This window comes from Agelaius phoeniceus, chromosome W (assembly GCF_051311805.1).
Source record: "Agelaius phoeniceus isolate bAgePho1 chromosome W, bAgePho1.hap1, whole genome shotgun sequence".
Taxonomy (NCBI): Eukaryota; Metazoa; Chordata; class Aves; order Passeriformes; family Icteridae; genus Agelaius; species Agelaius phoeniceus.
This window is the reverse complement of record NC_135301.1, coordinates 3,393,036-3,399,554: the sequence shown is the minus strand read 5'-3', so window position 1 is coordinate 3,399,554 and position 6,519 is coordinate 3,393,036.

Genomic DNA, 6,519 nt, shown 5'->3' with positions numbered 1-6,519 from the left:
ACCTGATACAGAGTCATTCCTTATGTCTGTCTCTTGTTTGTTTTTAGTTTTCCCCCAATGGAACGTGCCTACATCTTAGCCCGCTTGACAGCCGTCCTCATCTGGACCCTGATGCCATCAGTGGGCCCATGGATCGTCCCCCAGCCCAAGGCCAACGTTTGGCGCACCCTCGCGAGTGCCCTTGGCCAAGAACACATATGTTTAGATATGGGCTCAGCAGAGGACCCGATGTCGTCATGCCTTGTGGGGATCCCTCTCTCCCTTAATGAATTTCCCTCCCCTTTCAATACTTCCCTCACCTCCAAGACCCCTCCTCTAAAAATCAATGCACAAAATGCCTGGGGAGAAGGAGTCAAGGGGCTGGCCCCTTTGAGCTCTGAACCTCCAGAGCTTGATTTGCTCGGCTCAGCCAATGCTTCCCTCTGTATTTGGTTTCAGTTCGCCCCTAACCCTTGGGACAGCAGGTACTCGTGGATCAAACCATCAAGGCCCGAGTACAAAGCTGCCCAGTGGTGTCAAATGACCATCGAGATGCCACTTGCTTCCACCCTGGGTAGCCAACCGCTGTCCCTGCCCCGAGGTATCTTTTTCATTTGCGGAGACCGAGCTTGGGCTGGCATCCCCGCTCGTCTAGCCGGAGGTATCTGCACTTTTGGGCGGCTGTCGCTGCTTACACCCAACGTTACCCAAATTCGTGATTGGAAAATGAAAAGAGCACAACCGAATTCGGCCCGCTCCAAAAGAGATCTCAAAGATCTCGACCCGGATTGTGACTCCCAAATTGAACATTGGTCGAAACCAAAAACTGTAGCCCTCACCCTGCTTTTGCCCTGGGTGTCTGTGGCCAAGTCTCTAGGTGAATTGGCCCACCTGGAGTGTTGGGTAGCTAAGCAAGCCAATTTAACGTCAGCGACGCTATCAGACCTCCTCACAGACGAGGAAATTACAAGGAAGGCGACCCTCCAAAATCGCGCGGCAATTGACTTCCTGCTTTTACTGCATCACCACCGCTGCGAGGAGTTTGAGGGCCTCTGCTGCCTTAATTTGTCATCTCGGGCCGAGGACGCAAGGGTGGCCATAGATAAAATGCAAAGCCTTGTCCACCAAATAAAACAACAGACATCAGACTGGCTGGGGGACCTCTTTCAAGGATGGGGTCTGTCAAGCTGGGCTGAGTCCATCCTGAAAACTATACTTTCCACCCTTTTAGTTTTACTTATTGTTTTGATCGCCTGCTCCGTAGTCTGGGGACTCGTAAAGAGACTTATATCCAGGACCATCAATGTCCCAGACGTCAGCCGAGCGGAAGTCTCAGAAGAAGAAGGAGAAAGAGTTGACACCGCTTCGTCGCAGAACTCCGATCCTGAAGACTCCAGCTCGGTTTCTAGCGACGCGGAGCAGGCTGAAACTTCATTTTGAACAGTGTTTGCCCTTACAGTTCTTTTATTTTTAAACGAAAAAGGGGGAGATGTTGTGGTGTGTTTTATGCTTGTTCAGTTTTCCCTCCATTGTTCTCTCAGAAAGTCCTGCCCTGTTACCAGTTTGTGTCAATCCCCAAACCCCTCCCCAGTTGTCTTGGTTACCAAATGTATCTTTCTTGTTCCCCACCCCTGGCAGCCTGCCTGTCACTCGACACCCCTGCCTCTTTTTCTAGAGAGTTCGGGCCAGGGTGTCGAGTGATTGGGTTAGGGGCCAGGGTCCCTCCTGCAACTGTGTTTGATGGGTTCTCCAATCATGCCAATCCTTAATGTATCCCTCTCTGATTTGCTATCTTTCACCCCTCCCACCCTCTGTAAAACTGAGGCTTTTTCCCTGCCTCGGGGCTCTCAGCTTCTTCTACCTGAACCTGCACGTTTCCCTACCAATAAAACCGCCCCCCGAAGAAACTGAGGGTCGCCTCTTCATTTCATCCTGCGACTTCGGAGCTCTTTACTGCGGCCACACGTCCGCAAGGCTTGACATCGCCTTAGGCACAAGCCCCTGACTCCGGGTTGGGGAAGTGCCTTACTGGCTGGAGGTTGGCTGGACACTTATCTAGCCTGGGCGTTTCACTTTTCACCGGCCACTGCTCCATGTCCCCCCCATATTTTTTCACCCCCTGGGGCCGAGGGGCATCAACACTGAACCCTCTTGGTTCTGAGGCCATTGCCTCCCCCTAGAATGCAGTCTCTGTGTCACAAGGAACTTGGGTCTGTCCATCTCTCTTTTGGGACACCTGTCCCCACAATCTCTCCTTTGGGACACCTGTCCCCCCCATATTTTTCACCCCCTGGGGCCGAGGGGCATCAACACTGAACCCTCTTGGTTCTGAGGCCGTCATCTCTCTTTTGGGACACCTGTCCCCACAATCTCTCCTTTGGGACACCTGTCCCCCCCATATTTTTCACCCCCTGGGGCCGAGGGGCATCAACACTGAACCCTCTTGGTTCTGTCCATGGCTATACCAGAAGAGTCCAGCAAAAGCTACTCCATCATCTCTTCCCACTAGGATTCTTCTCTATTCTTCTACTATCTCTCACTTGCCCAGACCTCTCTCACACTGGCCCATTTCCTTTTTCATCTTCCACTCTATCTTCTAGGAAAGGTCAATGTTCTGTAAAGTTCTCATTTTCCAAAAAGGGGTTAAAAGCTCCTACAAGCGGCCGGCTGAACCCCCCCCTCTTCTCCGTCCCAGCCGTGCTGCTGGCACAGGCCCATGTTTATCAAGCTTCAAGGTCACAGTCTCAGGCAGCGGCTCTTTCTCTCTCTCTCTGTGTCTCTCGGGGGGGGGGGGGGGGGGGGGGGGGCTGCCCGATGGCTCCCGGTGTCTCTCTCTCTCTCTCTCTTCCACCCTTCCACCCCGGGGCTCAGGCCTACCTCTCTCGGCCACATGGCTTTTCCCCTCCCCCTGCCCAGCCAGCAGCTGGGCCGGGGGAGAGACCCGAACTCTTTCCTGCCGGAAACCCAAGAGACCCTCCCAGGGGAGAGCTCTGCTTTTAACCCCGTGTTCTCAGAGGCGTGTCCATGTCCCAATGGCCAGGTTAAATGCCAATATTAAAGCCTGAATATCCATTGGCCAAAAACACAGCATCCCAAAAAACACATTTCCTGTCAAACCACCACATTCCACCCTTCGCCTCTGAGAACACACTTTCTAAAATTATTAACAAAATTACAAAACACTTCAACACTTCTACAAAACAGGAAAACCTTCATCCCCAGATTTTTACTATGCAGCTACCTTTACTCAATACATGCTTTGTTCTTATTCTTCTTTGGTCCCATCTCACAGCTTTACTCACAACTTTATCTTATCATTCCCCCAAAATTCGATTTCCCGGTCAGGGAACCAAAAATGTCATGGTTTAACACTGGCACAATGCCAGTGCCCCCATGAAGATACCTTCTTCCTGGTTTCTGCTGTGAGATGTGACCAGGAATAAGCAAAGCAGGCTCCTACTTAAGGAAAAAAGAACCAGAACTTTATTAACTACTCTACAACTACAGATAAAATGAAACACACACACAGGGAAAATGAAAACCTCACAAATGCATTTCCTCCTCCCCCCACCAAATTTCCAACACAATACATTTGTTTCTCAAATTACCAACTCTCGGTCCAGCACCACCCTTCAAACAATCAATCCTCAGGTCATCAAGAGGAGAGGAGTCCTTCTTGTGCCATGGGCTTCCCCTGGAAACACAATCGAAGCCTCATGTGTTCCTGTGTCACTTGTGGCACCGCCCGGAGTACATCTGCCGTCATGACTTCTTCCTTTTCATGTCCAGTGCTCTCACCACTGAACACGGACCAGAGCTGCTTCTAGGGTTGTCTTTTAAGGATGCTCTGTCCCGATCCAAAAAGGCACAGTCTCTCCTTTGGGACACCTGTCCCCACAATCTCTCCTTTGGGACACCTGTCCCCCCCATATTTTTTCACCCCCTGGGGCCGAGGGGCACCAACACTGAACCCTCTTGGTTCTGAGGCCATTGCCTCCCCCTAGAATGCAGTCTCTGTGTCACAAGGAACTTGGGTCTGTCCATCTCTCTTTTGGGACACCTGTCCCCACAATCTCTCCTTTGGGACACCTGTCCCCCCCATATTTTTCACCCCCTGGGGCCGAGGGGCATCAACACTGAACCCTCTTGGTTCTGAGGCCGTCATCTCTCTTTTGGGACACCTGTCCCCACAATCTCTCCTTTGGGACACCTGTCCCCCCCATATTTTTCACCCCCTGGGGCCGAGGGGCATCAACACTGAACCCTCTTGGTTCTGAGGCCGTCATCTCTCTTTTGGGACACCTGTCCCCACAATCTCTCCTTTGGGACACCTGTCCCCCCCATATTTTTCACCCCCTGGGGCCGAGGGGCATCAACACTGAACCCTCTTGGTTCTGTCCATGGCTATACCAGAAGAGTCCAGCAAAAGCTACTCCATCATCTCTTCCCACTAGGATTCTTCTCTATTCTTCTACTATCTCTCACTTGCCCAGACCTCTCTCACACTGGCCCATTTCCTTTTTCATCTTCCACTCTATCTTCTAGGAAAGGTCAATATTCTGTAAAGTTCTCATTTTCCAAAAAGGGGTTAAAAGCTCCTACAAGCGGCCGGCTGAACCCCCCCCTCTTCTCCGTCCCAGCCATGCTGCTGGCACAGGCCCATGTTTATCCAGTTTCAAGGTCACAGTCTCAGGCAGCGGCTCTTTCTCTCTCTCTCTGTGTCTCTCGGGGGGGGGGGGGGGGGGGGGGGGCTGCCCGATGGCTCCCGGTGTCTCTCTCTCTCTCTCTCTTCCACCCTTCCACCCCGGGGCTCAGGCCTACCTCTCTCGGCCACATGGCTTTTCCCCTCCCCCTGCCCAGCCAGCAGCTGGGCCGGGGGAGAGACCCGAACTCTTTCCTGCCGGAAACCCAAGAGACCCTCCCAGGGGAGAGCTCTGCTTTTAACCCCGTGTTCTCAGAGGCGTGTCCATGTCCCAATGGCCAGGTTAAATGCCAATATTAAAGCCTGAATATCCATTGGCCAAAAACACAGCATCCCAAAAAACACATTTCCTGTCAAACCACCACACATACCATTCCCTGTTCTCAAATGGAGCATCAAAGTCAGCAAATGGTTCCCCATGTGGGGAAAAACATAGCAAGGTACAGTACCTATGTAAAGACACTGAACATCATGGTGAATAGATGGTTTCTGTAGTACAGAATTTTAATTCTGACTTCTCCCAGGACTGCCTCACACTGGGTGCCAAAATATGTACTAGTTTGAAAGCAAACCTGTGGGAGATTCCAAGTCAGAACTATAATTTAATAGGAAAATTAAAATAAAGGCAATAGTACAGAAACACTGGCCTAAACTGACAGAGTCAGAATATGACCTGACACCCTGTCAGTCAGGCTGGTGGCAGCAGTCTGATTAAATGGTGGCTACAGTCCTGTTGAAGCGATGGATGTGGTTCTGTAGAAGTGGTGATCCTGTAGAAAGGTCTGGTCTTCCTCTGGAGGTCCAGCGATGGTTATGGAGCTCTTGTCCTCCGGGAATGCAGTGGGTAGTGCTGCTCGTGGTGTTCCAAGCCTCTGATTATATACAGGTAGGAGTGTTTGGTTCCTCCCCCTGGGCAGAGCATCTCACAATAAGATGATGGAATTCTATGAGTCATGCTGGGAGACCTTGATGGCCCATTAGTGGAGATAGCCCCTCAGAGGGTGTTATCAGGGTTGACTCATGGAGAAGATAATGAACACTGCCCCTCTATCTTAACAGCTGATGTAGATGGCAATAGAATAAATACTTTTGGTTACATTATACATTGTAACGTAACACATTTGTCTGCCCCTTGATTCTTACCCAGAGATTCTCAACTGTACCACTGCCAACTGCGAGCTCTATAGATTCTAATCCTTCTATCACATACAGTGCCACCCTCTGCCTCTTCTGCCCGACCTATCCCTCCTGAAGAGCCTGGAACTATCTAGCAGGGCATTCCAGTCACAGGACTCATCCCACCAGGTTTTGCTTATGACAGTGATGTCATATCTCTGAGACTGGGTCAAAGCTTTGAGCTAGTCCTGTTTGTTTCTCATGCTGCGTGTGTTGGTATAGCAACATTTCAAGTGCAGTTTGTTGTAGCCGACACTTTGTGGAGCAGATTGAGGGATCCCACTAGCGCTCAGTTCCTCAAGTTTTGGTGTGCCATCCCATTGCTTGTCATTGGCAAGACTGGTTTTGTCCCTTTCCCCCTTCAAATCTAATTTAAAGCTCTAACAACAAGCCCTGCTAGCTCTTGCTCTAGAACCCTTTTTCCCCGCTGAGAAAGGTGCATCCTGTCAGGTGTTAGTAGACCAGTCATTGAATAGACATCCCATGGTCAAAAAAACCCTAAATTTTTCTGGTGACACCAGCCTCAGATCCATGTGTTGACCTGATGGGTCTGCCTGTTCCTTTCAATATTTTTCTTTGCTACTGAAAGGCTCTAAGAAAACACTACCTGTGCTCCTGATCCTTCAACTAATCATACCAGGGCCCTGAAATCCCTTTTGATT